The 18,523-nt window shown below is 48.8% G+C and overlaps 1 non-coding gene and 2 pseudogenes across 1 annotated transcript; 2 read left to right on the forward strand and 1 right to left on the reverse strand.

Moving 5' to 3' along the window:
• The first annotated feature begins 3,867 nt into the window (after positions 1-3,867).
• Positions 3,868-3,938, forward strand: TRNAG-CCC (transfer RNA glycine (anticodon CCC)). Its single transcript has one exon. It is a non-coding gene; the product is annotated as a tRNA-Gly (tRNA).
• A 3,272-nt stretch (positions 3,939-7,210) lies between these two features.
• LOC127303935 (uncharacterized) lies at positions 7,211-7,644 on the reverse strand (annotated as a pseudogene).
• A 6,339-nt stretch (positions 7,645-13,983) lies between these two features.
• Positions 13,984-16,055, forward strand: LOC127298120 (uncharacterized; annotated as a pseudogene).
• The last annotated feature ends 2,468 nt before the right edge of the window (positions 16,056-18,523 follow it).

Here is an 18,523-nt window from a genome sequence, read left to right on the forward strand (position 1 = left end):
CTTGCTGGGTGGGAGGACACTTTCAGGTGCATCTCACGCTCGAGCTCCTGCTCGGCCACACGGCAGCGCACGGTGCGCACGGAGTGGTTGCTGGCTTGTTGCTCATGACGTTGTATGGATCTGTTTGCTAATATTTTATTTTCTACGGACTTTGTTGCGAAGTTTCTAATCCAGTGAGGCATGCCAAGTGTCAGCCTCCCAGAGTTTTTGTATGAATTTGCACCTGAAATACAAGTTTGTGTACAGTGTGGACACATTTTGCAAGTTTTTGTATGAAAATGCACCTAAAGAACAAGTTTTTGTATGAGCGGTGTAATTATCGCAAAGAAAAACGAGCATCGGAGGAAAAAAAACACACATGTGGACTATGGGTGGGGTAGGTGCTACTGCTGGCGACGAGGGAGACACAGGGCGAGGGAGCTGATCTAAGCTAGTAGGGGAGTGTGGCGGCCACACGCCTTCACGCCCTTGTCCTTGCACCTTCTTTAATTTCGGTGAGGTGACCCGACCTGCCCACCAACACTTTTTGGGAAGAAAAAGAGCAAGGGAACAAGGCAAGCGGACAAGCCAGGCTGAGCTGGAAATCAAAGAGGATTTGGAAGTGTTCAACCCCAAAGCGGCTTTCTCGTCTCAGCCCCCGTAGCTCACCGTCGAACGTTGACGCCCACTTCCCACTGTCGCCTCGCAGATTCCACTTCAACTTCTTGGTGAGAATTTATCTATTTGCATCGGGGTAACTACAAACATTGCAAGGCGTGGTTGAGGAGAAATATTGTTAGCTCGCGAAAAGTGAACGGAGGCCCCCGCGTCGCTCCTCCCCTGGGCGACACGGGCGGCGACACCACCCGCCTGCAACCTCCCCTCCCCCTCCGCCCCTCCTCCCCTGCCGTCGCCGGTGGTCTCCGCCGGGCAAAGCCCGCGCGGAGCGGCGGCGGCAGGACATGTTCTCTCTCCGGCCGGCGGAGGCTAGCTCGCGGCTTGGGGGAACCGCGGCGGCGGGATGCAGTATGCGACGGGCGCGGCGGCACAGCTGACTACGGGCTGCACGTGGAGGCCGTGCGGGTGTGGCGGGCGCGGCGGCGCCGGAGTTGTCGGGCTCGGCCGGGCCAGATCCGGGCCTTGCGGGCCACCTCGGGCGCGGGAGGTCCGATGGGCGCGACGACGGGCGCGGCGGCGCTTCTGGCAGCGGGCGGCGCCTGGAGGCCGCGTTGGCTCTGGCTCTGGCCCTCTCCGGCAGCGCGCGGAGGCTGGCCGGTGGTGCTGCCCAGGGCCAGGGCGGGTGGGGTGGCCGTGGTGGAGATGGGGGACGACGGTTGAAGGTGGGTCTGGCCAAGAGCACGAAGCAGGATGGCGCGACAAGGTTCCGGGCTAATGCCCTGTCCTCGGTGGCTGGCCGGCCGGCAGCTGGCCGAGGCCGGCGATGGCAACGGCTTCGGGCGCCGCTTCCTTCTTGAAGGCATCGCCGAGGTGATGTTTTGTCATCCTGTCTGGGAAAGCTCCGGGGTAATCCCTAGATCCTCCGTGATCGGTCGATGGCGGCGCTCTTGTGTCGTCTTCCCTCTTGAGGGCATCGATTTGGAGCTGCTTTGGTCGGAGGGACCCGTGGAAGATGGTTGGTGTTGGCGTTGTGGGCTGCGTGGCAACGATGACAATGGTGAGCGGATCGGGGTCGCGGCATGTCCTTCGTCACCCCTGTCGTGATGGTGAAGTCGGAGCTGCGAGGCGACTTGTGGCAACGATGCCACTTGATTGGTGCTTGCGTCGGTGCAAGGCGTGCAACTTACTCCTATGAAGGTCACGGTTGAAGTCGGAGCTGCCTCCTCCTCGACGTGTTTGGGGGTCGACTGTTTGGCATAGGCTCGCATGGGCTCCAGTGTCGTTCGCGGTAAGGGTCTCGGTGGCGGGCGTCTACGGTGAAGTCGGAATCGCTGGCTCGTGGAGGAGTGACGACGATGACGCTCGATGACACCCTCATCGATGGTCTTTCTTCTCGATGGCGTGTGTGATCCGTGTGGGTAGCCAGGTTGGCCGGGGTGTCCAGTGTGTGTTGTTGGTTTTCGCCCGATTTTCTCCTAAAAATTGGGCACTTTCTTCTTTATTAATGAATGAGGCAAAGCTTTTGCCTCCGTTTCAAAAAAAAAAACAAACATTGCAAGGGTAATTACACACATCGGCATCTCTACAGTGGCATCCTAATATTTTTTTTAAAAAAAATATCAAATTCTTATTAAATGTTTGATATTCCTTCAATATTTTCTGACTTTTACAATGTTTAAACAAATTTTAACTCAACCTAAACCTAGATCAAGTCGTAGAGGCATTTGAAGATGCTCTAGTAGAGGGCGGCACAGTTGTTCGTCCCGTCGCCACCACCGTCGGTGTTCCCGTCCCAGAAGGACGACGAGAAGTTCCTAAGATTGTCCTCGCTCCAACGGCATTCTCGTCCAGGTCGATGGCGGTGCCACTCTCCGTCGCGGACCACCACTTGGCGTAATCCTCGCCGGTCGCCGGTACATCGTCTATGGATGCCTCTAGCGCCTTGGCGAGTCATCCAGGTCATCGAGTCCATGCAGCATCGCCTACTGCCGTCTGGTGGTGATGGCGACACCGCTCGCGTCTGGCTAGGGTGACAAAAAAGAGGCTGTCTCGATGAAGGGTCGCCCCTTCTACTTCCTCGGGGCGTGAAGACTCGTCTCGGGCTTTGGACGAAAGACTGAAAGTTGTTGCTGCGTGAAGACGAAGAACGTGCCCACGGATATCGAGGGATTAGTGTGGGTCCCTTGGTGGACTCTGCGTCGGCCTTGGGCTGCTGTGCTTCACGATGACTACGTTGACGTTGCGGCCGCTCCAGAACACGTGGCGTCCGACACGATTGTAAGGGGCATCGTATGGACTGAGAGCGCCGCCTCGCACTCGGCCACAAACAACGGCCACCTAAGGTGTCTGTCGGTGACCCAAATCAGTGTCGGTCTACGCATCCGGAGTGTGCTCGCTTCGGGAGAGGCCGATGCCCCCAAAGTCTATTTGAGGGGCTTGTGGGAGACGCCGATGGAGATGCCCTTAGTGCGAGAACCGACAGAGGTTCTAGCTCAATGTACAATCAATGAGGCATCTTTGAAATCGATATCTTGCCCATAGCCACCTCTTTTTTCCTTAATACTACTGCATGTTAACATCTGACAAGAAGCCACATGCGAAATGGCCGAGCATGAGGGTCACAGATCAAACACGGAATTATTAAAGCTACCGAAGCGAGTGACCACTGGCCAACTACAAGTCTAAAAAAGGCCTACGGATATGTGATTCGCCTTTGCGTGTGCCGGGCACAAGCTGCGGGGCAAATGAGGCCAGGGCCGGCCCTGACGCGGCACACTTTCTTCTCGCGGCATGATTCATGGCGCGTGGAGCAGTTGGCGCCCAGTACTTAACAATGTGTGATGTGCACGGTGTTTGTCTTGTATCACATGTACCGTTGTGATCTTAGGGATCTTGCGGCAGTGGGGCTGTGCTTCCAGTGCTAGCTAGTGCAATTCGGTCCAAGTAGATCTTCGAATGGGAGGTGTCGACATGGTTAGCTCAGTGGGTCTTCACTCTTACTCGATCATGACCCTGCAAATTCATCTCGCTCGATCCAGACGTGCTGCTTATCCAAGGATCATGTAAGAATGCTTTGGCGCCAGCTAACACACCCCAGCCTCTACTGAAGCTTTGATGGACAGGAACCTGCTGCGCTGCCCCTTATAATCTGCCTGCCAAAGAAGCAGTGCATGCACTGATGCACCAACGCCCGTAAGTAATAGTTTGGTCGATGCAAGTTTCAGCAGTATCATGGTATAATTATCATTAATCAAACAATTGTAGCATCAAGCGCATCTGGTGTAGTGGTATCATAGTACCCTCCCACGGTACTGACCAGGGTTCGATTCCCTGGATGCGCAATTTGATTTTGCGAAATCTTCTGCTCTTTTTTGTTTGGTCATTCGTTTATTGATGAAGTCAAATGACTGCAGAAGGCCCAGCCCTTGTGCTTCGGTTAACCCTGGATGCGCAAACATTTTAGCGTGTAAAATTTTAATATCAAATTCTTTATATGGCAGGCTACACGAAAAAGATAAAATATGTTGAAATTTAGAGATCTGAAATATGCATATCTAGATCCACACGTTTGTCATTTTGTGTAGCCCAAAATATTTTGTATTTAAAATTGAAATTTTGCATGTTTATGAGATAATTTATTGGCTATGTTAAGTTTCATGTACTAGCCACTTGAACCAAAAGTCCGAAACAGCGGTGGCTAAAGAGGGGGGCAACATCAATTTTTAGGCTTAATTGCGAAAACTATGTGAAAGCCAGGATTTGAACTCAAGACCTGAAGCTCTGATATCATGTTAAGCTTTATACACTAGCCACTTGAACTAAAAGTCCAAACTGATAGAAAGGACTAGGCAATCCACATATACATTTTACAACAGGCCACACCATGATTTTTCTTCTAATTTTTTTGAAACACATAAATGTGATTTTTAATTATTTTTAAATAAAAGGAGCACTGGTGCGGTGGTGCCCAGGAGCCAAAAATCTATGTTCCATGTTTTGTTCTTTGTTTGGTTATTCATTCTTTTTTAAGCGTAGGTTATTCATTAATTGAGGAAGTCAAATGAGTGCAGAAGGCCCAGGCCTTGTGCTTCGGTTAACTCGGTCCAGTCAAGTTGGGCCAGAGGGTTGTTTTTAGGTAACATAGTACGCACACTAGGCCACACCTATATATACGCCGACCAGATCCTCACGTGATACGGGCTGGCCTAGTTAGACGCTTACTTTTTTCTTTTCTGTTTTTTTAATATTGGAAAATTATTAAGATTTAGAAAATGTGCAGATTTTATAAAATTTTCAAAACTTAAAAATATTTAAATTTAAGAAATCAAATTCTATTTTTTTCCAATCTCGAAAATTATTCAAATCTTGAAATTGTTTAATTGTTTTTTTAATGTTTGATTTTGGAAATTGTTCAAATTTAAAAAATGTTAATTTTTTTTTAAATATCCAGATTTCGGAAATTTTCTTTCCTTGAAGTAAAGTCTAGATTTGAAAAATATTCAGTTTTCGAAAGTATTTTAATCTGAAAAATGTTCGGATAACTTCAAAAACCGAGAAAACATGATCAAAATACAGAAAACTTGCTAAAAACCAGAGAAACTAGATAGAAAACCGGCACAAGGTCTATATGGCCATGGTCCAAAAGTGAAAATGGGATGTGTGGCGGACCATATGGTGCCGATATGGTGGCGTATAGGAGCTCGCGTTCAATACTACCTTCTTTGGTTGCGCATTCTACGCCTATGAAACTCGCGATTGTATGCTAACATGCAGGTCCATTTACACATGGCCATGTTGCTTCGAAAATCTTATATACATTATATACCATCTAAATTTCCGTCCAAGCTCCTGCGCAGCATCATTAATGCAAAACTCTGTATCCAAATTGTACTTGGGTTATAGTGTACTAGCCTACGCCTTCTGTCTACTTATATTCCATCTTCTGTTCACTTAGTGCTTTATTTTTCTGTGTAATTATACGTTGTTTTTCGTGTACTTGTACTTCATTCGTTCTTTTGTATCCTTTGACTCCTTTTTTCGTGTACTTATACTTCGTCTCCTGTATATTTGTACTCTGTCTTTCGTATAATCTATACTTTGTTCTTTGTGTACTTTTACTCTACTTCCTTTGTACTTGTACTACGAGTTAATGTCGCCTGAACCAGCACTGGCCATTCAAGGTAAACAGAAGCAGGAGGTTGCCAAATGTGCTTCCAACTTGCTCTATTTGTGGGAGAGAAGATGAAACCAGCTACCATGCTACTATGACTTGCACTAAGGCTCGAGCTCTTAGACAGGAGCTATAAAAAATTTGGGACTTACCAGATGAAAAGGATACCCCATACACGGGTACTGATTGGGTACTTATCCTTTTAGACAGACTGAGTAAAGATGATAGGGACAAAATGATGTTTATTTGGTGGCGCGCTTGGCATTACCGTAACAATATCATCTTTGACAAAGGTGATGCTTCCATTACCAATTCTATTCGTTTTTGCAAAATTACCGAATACTCTGCTGGATATTGCTGGTGGGGGAATTATCACGGATAGGAAAGGAAAGAAGATGATGCAACAGGGGAAAACTACCGAAAAACAGAGTATAGCTAAAACCAGTGATGTTACTCAAACCTGGTGTAATCCAAATATTGGGTGGTACAAATGCAATGTCGATGCAAGCTTTACAGTCGGTGTTAAGTGTGGAGCCTGGGGTGCAATCATCAGAGATCACCTGGGACATATTGCTTCTTCAGCATGGGGTTACATTCCTGTTTGTGACTCGGCTACCATGGGGGAAGCACTTGCTTGTTTAGACGGTCTGAAGCTTTACTTATCTGAACCTAATGCGGATTTGATCATCGAATCGGACTGCTCTTCAATCCTGAAGGCTTTTGAAGACGGTAGTGAAGATCGTTCGATTATTGGGCAAATTGCAACAAAATTCAAATTTAAAAAGCCCCCTGATAGAGAAGTGGTTATTGTCAAGGTCAATAGAAGTTGTAACACAGTTGCTCATGAATTATGCCAATTAGGTCGTAGAGAGTTGAGTGGTGGTGTTTTATCTCAATCTGTTCCGACCTGCGTGTCAAACTTTGTTTTGCATGATTGTAACAAACTCTCTGTTGATTATTAATATATTTTAAATTTTTCAAAAGAAAAAGAAACACTGGCCATTCAGACTGCATTAGCTCTCACTCGGGAAAAAGGTTACCGCGGGATCATGTTGGCTTGGGACTGTCTTTCAGTTGTGGATCGCATCAACAACTACACCTTGGACTGCTCGTTCTTGGGAGTGGTTATTGAGGAGTCAAGATGGAGATTGCAAATTTTGTATCCTATGCTTTTTTCCATGTCGCTCGTAAGCGTAAAGAATAGACTCATGTACTAGCTCGGCATTCTGAAACTTCTGGGAATGTTAGTTTTCCTTTTGTTGCCACGGGTTGTATCCGAGAAACACTTCCCAATGATTTAATTTGGTCAATAAAGTGCCGTCCCCCCTAAAAAAAATCTGAAAGATTGCATCTAACTATTAGTAGGAGTGTATCTATCTTGACAGCTGGGTTTACGGCCTTCGAATCATCTCAAAGTTCTTTCGCAAAAAAAAAGGAATCATCTCAAAGTAAATTCTTGCCGTCAAACTCAGTGAGCTCAACGTGCGCGGCGGTGCCGGCATCGATGCAGTTCATGGACAGCGCGACCTCGCCGGGGTTCCCGCTGCTTGTAGAAGGACGTGATCCCGCAGACCTTGCGGAAGATGTGCTTGGCGGTGCCGGTGCCGAAGGAACTCCTCGGAGCCGTCCCGGAGCCCGAACCTGGCATTGGGCACGGTGAAGTAAGTAGGTGATCCCGCGCATGGCGCAGTTGGAGCAGTTGCAGGTCCCCGCCGCCACGCTCGCCGGCTCCTCCGCCTCCCACCGCACGCGCCTGCAGTGGCACCCGCCGCTGTGGACGACGACAAGGTCGGATTTGGAGCTCATGCTCGTGGACTCGTGTTAGGCTGAAACTAGCGGGGCTGCTGTGGCCTGTCAGCCTGTGGGAGCGGCAGAAGTCAGAAGAAGATGATAGAAATGAATTGCTGTTGATCCAGCTTTGTGGTTAGGTGTTTTTATGCTGGAGACTGAAGCTTTTCTTCCACTTCAACATGGACCGCTGTTCGGAATATGTGCTGATGACTGATTTTCCGGCACGTCTCCTCTGATTTCTGAAGTGTGTCAGTGAAGATTTCACGTTATTATCAGGAGGAGAGTTGAAAAACCCAACCTAAACTAGCCCAGTTATGGGCCCAGTGCCCCCTAGCATCCAGGCAGACCTTCTGTACTTTCCCAAAATCGTTAAGAAAAGGCCGACATTCGCGAAGGGAAGATAACTCGCGCGGCACGCGATAAGTGGCGCGATGTGGTGTCAGAAAATTTCTGGGAAGTGGTCTCCCTGCTCGCCACGTGTCGCAAGGGGAAGCAATGAGGGAGTAGAGAAGGCAGGGTAACTTGTGTCAAATTGTAAACTAACCTCTTGCATTTTTTTTTTTTTTGCACAAAAGCTGTGGGAAGGCTACACCACAAGGTTTCTCCTTTGAAGCATACCCAATAGTGATGTGATCAGCCTCACAGGAGACAGTTTCGCGGATAAGAAGAGCACAACGGATTCCGCTGCACTGGCTGGGTTGTGACAGTTTTTTCCCTTTTTTCCTAGATTCGGTTTTTCAAAATGAAATATCTTGAAAACCGTAAGTCCAAATTACGAACCGTTTTCACTTTTGAGATCCCCGCGTCGAGATCTTCGAAACTAGATCCCATGTTGATAGGTTTGAAGATATTTTTTTCCGTACTTCCAATAGTACTATGATTGTACCTGTGGTGTGTACCTAATTGTACTCGTGTTTCAACTGATAAATACTTCTATTTTTAGTGTGTTTGGTGCAGTTTTTCCCTTTACTCGGTAACTGTAGTTGTTCGTGTGTTACCTATACTTACTCGTGTGGGGACTGTACTCGCTCGTGTGTGCGACTGTACATGTAATTGTTCGTGTTCACGACTGTACCTGCTCGTGTGCGTGACTGTTGTGCATGTACCTGCTTGTGTGCACGACTATACTTGCTCGTGTGCGCGACTGTACTTCTGTACCAGTACTTGCTCGTGTGTGCGACTGTACTTCTGTATCAGTATTTGCTCGTGTACGCGATTGTACGTACTTGTACTCCTGCAATTGTACTTGTACTCGTGCTCTGTATGTAACTGTACTCGTGCTTTGTACGCAACTGTAGTCGCGTGTTCACTGAATTGTACTCGTACTGTTTGTACGTACCAATCTGATATATATCATTGCGTTAAGAAAAACGATCAGAGCTAGCTGAATCTGAGCGATACATGTGTAGATAGAGAATTAGATATCGATGCATTCTATACCTACTAATAAAGGAAGTAAGGTTTCTCCCCAGTTTTTTCGTCCGTTTTGGATTTGCCCCTAACTTTCAATGAAAATTACGGATGCTGCCACCGCAAAGCTGAGAAAACGGTTCAGTGGAGCGTTTCGTTCCATCCTCCGACGGGCGATCAGTACACGTGAGTCTTGAACCAAACCGTGCTGGGCCCGTCGCTGCGCTCCCTGTCTTCTCTTATGGGCCGCAAGACACGCAATGACCTTCCAATCTCCAGCAGTTTGCCTGTTGTGGATGGGGACGTTATCGCCGACGATGTCGGTCTCGCCGATGATGACGCTGGTGGCGCGGTCAGAAGGATACCCTGCTGATGGTGGCCGCCGCCACCCCCTGGATTTGTCTCCGCCATCAGCTTGTCACCCCTTCGAGTTGCAACTATCAAATCCGACATGAGATCCATCTGTGGAACCGGCCAGAAACACCGCCACCGAGCCCCTCTTGCCCCCACTTGCCCAGCCAAGTCGCCGCCGTCCCGAGCACTTCTTCTGTCCTATAGACGTCTGCTGATGCCTTCCCCACCCCGGAGCTCCGGCCGCCCCGAGCACCCGCGGCTCGGTCGATGAGGGCATGATGGGGTGGAAGAGGACGTGCTGTGGATTGATGGGGGAAGATACCCCACCTGATTTCGGTGGGGATGGACAGAGAGGAAGGGCGGATACGACGGTGGTGGAGAAGGAGAGGGGTGTACATGTAGATTTGGCAGTGGATTTGATACTGAATTTGGGAGAGAACTGTTACTGATTTTTCTGATACCGAAGAGAGCATGCGAGAGATAGGGACGTGAGCACGGGATGGTTGCTGGCGCAGGAAAGGAGATCACCCGATGAGGACATGCAAGGGGAGGAGATAGGCCGCAACGCCTGGACTGCACTCTGCGTGCAGAAGACCTGGAGTAGTGAATGTAATGCTTGTACTGAATTACGTGCAATCTGAATTTTTGTCATCTTTTTCGTTTCCTATTTGGCAGGACCTGACACATTTGCTTTTGCAGGACCAAATTGTAGAGAATGGCTTGTAGTTCTAAACTCTACTTTGCAAGCTTGATCTGATAGTGTCCGTGTAAAGTCCCGATTTTGATTTCAGTAAGTGAACCCTATCGATTGATTTTTATACTCATTGGAACACTTAAATTTGCAGAAAAAAGAACAACATGAAAGGTAGATGTTGTCCATCTGAATCAATGGAAAAAACGAATGATGTACTTACTGCTTAGTGCTCATCCAAGTTTTCATGTGTTCTTTCAAAATAAAATATTGTTACCACACCCTACTGCCTGTTGTGCGTTGCTGACTGAATCGGTGAAAGCCTAATATAGATTGTTATGACATTTATTTTAAGTGCAATTTGGTTACCTCACACCCTTTTACTGTGTACAGGTTTTTAACTTTACATTGCGACCATTCGCAAAAAAAACTTTACCTTGCGAGAAGGGAGGTACAGATCTAATTTTCGTAAAGTGAAAGCTATTATATTTGAAATGTAATAAAAGAAAAAACGAAAGTAAAACCTTTGAGTGGTCCGTATTACAATGTTTCTAGGACTGCAATGATGTTTGTCACATCGTCGTACATGATGCAGCGCACGAAGGACTGTCGCCTAGGACATTGTAAGGAGGTAAATCACACACAACCCTTTCATGTTTTCATGATTTCTCTTTTCGCTGCCATTTTAACAAAGTTTTTTCGTTGCAACTCACGTACAAAATTTCCTATAAAAATAAAATTAGATAAAGACCGGTTAATATTTTCCCACGTTCAGGTAGCATCCTTCTTTCTAAAAAACTGATAGCTTCCATCTTTCTCTAAAAAAAAAAGCAGTAACTTCTTCTATGTTCAACACAACTAGCACACACACAGAATTGAAAAAAAGACCCAGTCGACATCTGCAAACTACCTATATTGCAATGTTCGTTGACTTAGATTTTATGAAATAAGAAAAGACTAGCTAAAAAGCAATTTGGGTTATCGAGATTTATATGAAGGGTGTGTTAGACTACTGAAAATTAATAGAAACATATTCTTTCTTGATGGTATTTGTGTTTTGGTAAAATAATGTTTAGTAAAAATGAGTCCGCCGCAACGCGCGGGCATGTTTCCTAGTATATACAAAAGCTTCTCTATGCATGCGCGGCCAAGAGCTGATGCGTTGCATGCGGAAGTACGGCGTACAGCGGGCGACGCGCGGGGGCGTTCGGACGAGGCCTTCGGCTTAGGGCATCTCCAGCGGCGCGACGCAAACGGTCGCTGAGCGACCTTTTTCGTCCGCCGTGACCGGAAATGCGTCTGGGGCCTGTTCCAGCGGGGCGACGCAAAATGATCGGGCCGTCCGCGGAGACGCAAACCTGGCCCAAATATGCGCCAGGTTTGCGTCGCGGTGGACGCTCGGCGGTCGCTCCGAGCGTCCTCCATTTCTTACCCGGTCCCGCATGTCAGGGACAGCGAAATCAACCGCTTCGATTTGCTTCTTGTTCCCCTTCTTTCCTACCCTAGTGCGACGGCACCACCCCCACCCCTAGCGCCGCCGTACGGCCGTAGCGCCGCAGTAGTCGGCGTCGGCTCCGTTCTTGCCGCGCGGGAGAGCAGGAGCGTGCTCCGCCGCGTACTCGCCGATCAAGCGGCGAAACGCTCCCGGTTGCGCCGCCCTTCCGCGCCGCCCACGACCTGTTCGGTCAATTGCGCCGGTAGGTTTCTACTCGTGTTTTCGGCGCTATTGTGCGCGGCCATTGATCCGCAGTTTGTACCCACACAGATGGACATGTGGCAGATGTTGGACAAGTTCCGCGCGGAGGTCGTCGACTCCTTTTCCGATGAGGAGTCCGATGAGTCGACGCAGACATTGGCAACTACTGCGGCCTCCATGATCCACGAGTTCACCTCTAACCCGGGGCCGCAGCACCGGGGCTCTGTGAAGGGGCGCTCCAAAAACCTGCCGCACAACAGAGTGGAAGGGCAGGCCCGCCTCCACAAGGACTACTTCCACCTCACCAATCCGATCTTCCCGGAAAAATATTTTCGGCGCCGATACAGGATGTCAAGGGACCTGTTCTTGGTCATTCTACGGGGCGTCAGAAACTACGACCCCTACTTTCAATGTAGGCGCGATGCAACAGGTGCGTTAGGCTTCACCTCCTACCAAAAATGCTCCGCGACTATTCGCATGCTCTCATATGGAATGTCTGCGGATATATTCGATGAGTATCTTCGAATGGGTGAGAGCACCTGTCTTGAGGCCATGTACAGGTTTTGCCGAGCCGTGATTGCCGTGTTCGGAGAGTATTACTGTAGGGAGCCAACTGTTGAGGATACAAGGTGCCTCCTGTCTATCAACGAGTCTAGAGGCTTCCCAGGAATGATTGGCAGCATAGATTGCATGCACTAGCAGTGGAAAAACTGTCCATTTGGATGACAGGGTGCGTACAGCGGGCATGAGGAAGAAATAACTGTCATTCTTGAAGCTGTCATATCTCAAGATTTATGGATATGGCATTCATTATTTGGCATGGCCGGTTCCAACAATGACATCAATGTGTTGCACCGATCACCGGTTTTCAACCGGCTCATGCAAGGCAAAGCTCCCCGGGTGAGCTATGAGATCAATGGAAATGCATATGACAAGCCATATTATCTTGCTGATGGCATCTACCCTGACTGGGCCACATTGGTGAAGACTGTCCGTAATCAAAACTCCGAGAAGACGAGATGGTTTGCGAAGATGCAAGAGGCTTGCAGGAAAGATGTTGAGCGCGGGTTTGGTGTGCTCCAAACCCAGTGGGCAATTGTCCGTCACCCGGCAAGAACATGGTCGCTGAAGACCATGCATGAGGTGATGACATGCTACGTGATCATGCACAACATGATCGTTGAGAACGAGCGTCCTGATGGCCGCAATGAGAATCAATGGGATTTACAAGGTGAGCTGGTTGCGCCACTTCCTGGAGCTTCATCTTGGCAAGACTATCTACATAGGAATGTAGAAGTCACTGACGAGAACGTCTCCAAACAGCTGCAAACGGATCTGATTGAGCATCAATGGACATTGGCTGGCCATGCAGATCATGCCTAGAGGAGTACTATCTTATTTGCATGCAGACTTTTTAAAATTTAAATGTAATAACTATGACTTCGTTGAATATTATTTTGTTGTTTCGAAACTTCATATTTCATGCAAACGCGGAAATGCGTCGCGCCGCTGGAGCCACCCCAAGGTGCAAACGGACGCGCGGACAAAAACGGTCAGTCTCGCGTCCGCCGCGCGACGGAAACGGACATTTCGAACGTCCGAAATGCGTCGCGCCGCTGGAGATGCCCTTACACGCGGGAGTCTCCAGCGATGGCACGTGTCGTGCGTACCTAGGCCAGCCAGACCTTCCCAGAGGTTGGTCTCTACGGAGTGATACTCGTGACAGCCAGATGCTTTATCATGTGTTCCGCACAATGCCATCCAAGGAGGCCAAACAACGGCCTTACCGACGAACAGACTATCTGGCAAGACAATTTCAAGTAAAATCCTAACACCAGTGCCACACGCGTTAACCAAAACACATGATTATAATTAAGGATGTGGCGTGCAGTAACCATACTAGGCGACGATTCCAGCATGAAAAGTTGAAAACTGAAGGAAAAATAAGCTGAGTCGGTCGTAACAGAAAAAACGCTTGCTCTTGTGGAAATTATTGAGGGGACGATTCGCCGATCACAACGGCGGCGTGAATAACAGCTTTGGGTAACAGCCTGGTGATCACGAGGAGCTGACGAATTTTGGAAGAGAGACTACCAGAAAATTATGGAAACGTCAACGTACCGTTGCCTTAGAGAGCAATATTCTCTCTAACAAGAAAAAAGAAGAAAATATATCGATCTCTTCGTTGATTCAATTCCGCGCTTAGTTGCATTACATTGGACGCGTATAAAAACCCTATGAAGCGCCCGATAATCTGCAAGGCAAACACCTAACCACAATCACTTGTGAGAAACATAGTAACATCGGCATCACTTGTCAGAAACACAAGGGATCCCCCTTCCACTTAATGGAACGCCACGCTAGCTTCTCTGTCCCGAGAGTCTGCATCCGTATCCCCGACCAGCTGCAGCTGCCGGCGACGCCGTTCGAGCCGCAGAAGGCCACGATGACACCCCGCGTCCGCTCCGGCGCCGATGACCCCAACGTGGCACCGCCGGAGCACCAGCTCACGGTGCTGGCCATGCAGCTCGCGGTCCTGGAGAAGGCCGTGAGCCGCCTCGGCACGCTGGCCTTCATCTGGGCGACGGTCGTCCTGCTCGGCTGCTTCGCCATCACGCTCAGCTGCACCGACTTCTGGTGCATCAGTGCATCACCGTGCTGCTGCTCACCGAGAGCGCCCGCATCCAGGGCCGCAGCCACGAGCTGGAGTGGCACAAGAGGGCGACCTGCCTCTCGGCCGTGTCGCAGGCCGTCGGACACGTCCTCTGCCTGCTGCAGCTGCTCTCCGCGTCCGTGTGCGCCGCCGTCTCCCTCGTCCGCCTCGTCACCCAGCGCTACGGCGTCGACGGCGGCAACCCGTGGACAAACCGCCGCGCCGCGCTCGACATATTCTACGGGCTGGCCCTCGCCGAGTCGCTGCTCTTCCTGGTCGAGAAGGCGCTCTGGCAGTGGAGGGTGGGGCACCACCGTCTCCTCGAGCGCGTCGCCAAGGAGTGCCACCTTAGCGGCACCGCCCTCGGCGTCGTCGCCGTCCACCGCTTCTTCTACGACTCCTACTCCCGAGGCCTTAACGGGAGCATCTTCGACGGCCTCCACATGAACCTCGTCTGCTACGCCGACGGAATGCTCACCGCGGGCTCCCACGACGAGCAGAGCCTCGGGGTCAGCATCCTCGTCGCCCTCGCCGAGTCCGACTGTTTCGCCGACTCCACGCTCCGCAAGATCGGAATGTCCGCGTCCACCATCGAGCAGCTCATCCAGATGCTTAGCTGGAAGAACACGTCCGAGCTTGAAGTGCGCAGATCGGCTGCCGTGGTCGTCTCCATGCTCACCGGGAGGAAGATCATCGCCCTCCGTCTCACCGGCATCCCCGGGGCGATCGAGTCCGTCGCGTCTCTGCTGTACGCAGACCTCGACGAGCTCAACCTTCTCGGACTCACCATCCTCAGCAAGCTGGCGCATGACCACGACAACTGCGACAAGATCGGCAAGACCAGGAATCTCCTTGATAAAATCATCTCCTACTGTAGCATCGCCGGCGGGGAGCAGGCGGCACCGACCGGCATGTGGCTCAAGGCAGTCAAGCAGGCGCTCCTCGTCGTGAAGAGGCTGGCGGGTACAACGGGGGCCACCGGTAAACTTCTCCGGCGGGAGCTCTCCGACATCGTCTTCACGGTGAGCAACGTTAGGGAGGTGCTGCAACAGCGCGAGGGGAAGATCCAGTCCGAGCTACACCAGCTCGCAATAGAGATACTGACGAGCCTCGCCATCGATAAGGAGGCGAGGGAGCAGATAGGCGGGACTGGGGGCGTGGTGAGAGAGCTGGTCGCCATATTTCTGCCTGGAAAGGACGAGGTGAGGAGGAACAGCCGGCAGACGAACGAGATCCGGAACGAGGCCGGCAAGGCGCTGGCGATGCTTGCGCTGGAGAGCAGGGACAACTGCGGTGCCATCATAATGGCTTGCGGCGGTGGCGTGGAGCGGCTGGTGGAGGCTCTAAGTGACCCCGTCATCATCATCGGCGCCGCCAGGATCCTGCGCAACATCTGCACCTACGCCGGGGACGAGTGTCAACTTCCCCTCAGAGGAGTCGCCGCCAGCGCCACCAAGGTACTTTCAAACCACCATGTGCAGTTTTAACGCTAAACGTAATTCCCGCCCTCACTAAATAGCTGTAGAACGCTTATTGGGCAAGAAAATAGTGCTATATATTTCTCTAAAAAAGTAAGATTTAAATTTTAAAAGCAGATAGACCTAGTTATGTAATATACACTTGCGCTCTCCTTTCATTGCAACTATCATCATAATTCAGTAGATGTTTGTATAATTGAATTATTGAATTTATTTATGTCGATATTCTTTGGATGATATGGATAAATGATGCCTAAATTTTCAGAATTTTTTTATTTTAAAAAACACTAAATGTAAATGCCATGGCTAAGCAGCACAACTGGCTATTTTAAAGCTTAATACAGCCATATAAAAGCATCCATTATATCTCATGATTTTAATGACATCACTGATGATCACTGTCTTGCTTAGGTGTTGAGTACCATCATGGTTGAGAAGACGAAGATCCTGAACATCTTTCTAGGCCTCGCCGCACAGATGCTTCAGTTCATGGAGCCTGGAGACCTCCGGGCAAGTCTGGCCATGGCGAGGGTGACAGATAGGGCGTTGGTGCAGACTCTCTTGCAAATCATGCGGGAGTATAGCGTTCCGTGCATGGTCGTGCCTCGGATCCGCCGATACACCATTGAACTTGTTGTTGCCATGATGCAATTGGACACGCGATACATGGCCCTATTCGTGGAAAATGGGATGGAAGGGGACCTAAAGCGCATTGCCGGCACCACATCAGAGCTTGAGTGTTTCAATGCGTTCTCCGGGAGCATCGGGCTCAGCCGTCGCGCCGTTACTGTTTGCTCGCTCGTCAAGTCAGCAATGGAGTTGATGAAGCATGCTTGAAATCCTCATTATGACTAGTAGATGCATGCTTAGTCTCATATATTTTCTTTCCCCCTGTGATTACTTTAGTTGTCTTGTGTAATCTTATACTTGTTGATATTGTGTAGTACATATACACTTATTTCAATTAAAGCTTTTCGATCTGTTGTCGAAAACTATATCATGTAGAAATCAAACCACAAAACTGTATAAGCTATGGAAATATAGTTATTTGGTATATCATTTTGGGTCCTACCATTATCATCTGGATCCCTGGAAGGTGCAAGCGAAGACATGAAGTGGCAAACCACAAGGGAGCGAAGTTCCCTTTGTTCCTATAGTTTTCCTCTTTAGTTTATGTGTGTTTTGTTCGGTATGTGCATTCTGGATATGCAAAAGCTGGGTGTAAACTCTCTATATTGATGTTTTGATAAAAGGAAGTGTGGTACATCCCTGTCGAGTCCTGCATTGTGTTTAAATGGGTTGCTTGTGCATACACGGCCCAAATAACTAGCCACACTAGTTCTGGGGCCCATAAACAAAACCTAACCACCACTTGCTAGCCCGGTCGCTATATAATATAGAGAACACTTAGCCACGCTTGCCCACTATGTACTCCCCTCTCCGTAAGCCGCCACACTCATAGTATCGACTCCCATTAGCTAAGACCAAGACTAGATAGGAAAATTAGATCTCACCAACTCCTATCTTTGTTACTAACTTCCTCTCCCCTCTTGTCATGACAAGGGGATGAAGCCTAAGTTGGAGACCTAAAGGCTATCATTTGGCGCATCACCTACATCGTTGTCCTCCACCTTCATTTCTAGTTCTAAAGTATGGTTTTTATTTCTTATACTTCCTCTGATTCATATTACTTGACACTAGTATGGATATACCTAGAACTAAAATATGTCTAGATACATCTACATTAGAGACAAATATTATGGATAGGAGGGAGTATGAAAAATACTGTGTTGCATCTAGTTCTTTGACAACCAGATGAGTTCCTAATTCTAATCGATGTGCTATCACTTTTGATCCAAGCATGCTCAGAGGATGGTGGGAATTTGCATCCAAAGGCAGAGATGTCTTCGCTAGTTCCTACACTGGATGCACATCACCCAAACCGTCGGCCATCTTTGTCCTATGCGGCCAACGCGGCTTCCGATCGGCACCCCTTGACCTCGTCATTGTCTAGGCGTGGTTGGTGCCTCCACCTCCGCATCCCGCTCGTAGGAGCAAGGCTCGCTTACCGCATCCTGCAGGTGCATACAACCGTTCATCCAATACCTCTTACGCTCGCGGTCCTATTCCTCCCGCTGCTAGCAACGCGCACATTCATGCATACTAAAAAGGTCATTCATGACTCTTGCTTGGAAACTATCAAAGAATCCAAAAGTATCACATCTCAAGTCTTGTCATTTACTCTCTATCATTAGATGAATATTCTTGAAAGGAAATGAATGAATAATAAGTGTTTTGATAGCCTTGATCAAATTATCTAGGAATAATTAAGATACTTCATTGATTATACCTCTTTTGACATGAATGCTCATACTTAATTTTGATGATAAAAAACTTCCAGTGTTCCTCGGCAAACTGAGAGTTAACTACTTAAGCTAGAGTGATTGTTTACATAACTAGTTATTCATATTTATAATATTTATTGTGATTGAATCGAGTTATCGATGATTGTATTGTATTCTTGGCACTTCTCTAATTATTCTAAGCTTTAAAATGGAAGTGATTTTTCTTTCTCGTTATTTTGGTTCAAACGCCAAGTTCCTTATGGTTCTTTGTTTCTTGCTCGAGGACGATCAAGTTTAAGCTTGGGGAAGTTGATGGCTGTGAAATAAGCCACTTTTTC

The sequence above is a fragment of the Lolium perenne genome, chromosome 5, assembly GCF_019359855.2.
Source record: "Lolium perenne isolate Kyuss_39 chromosome 5, Kyuss_2.0, whole genome shotgun sequence".
Lineage (NCBI taxonomy): Eukaryota > Viridiplantae > Streptophyta > Magnoliopsida > Poales > Poaceae > Lolium > Lolium perenne.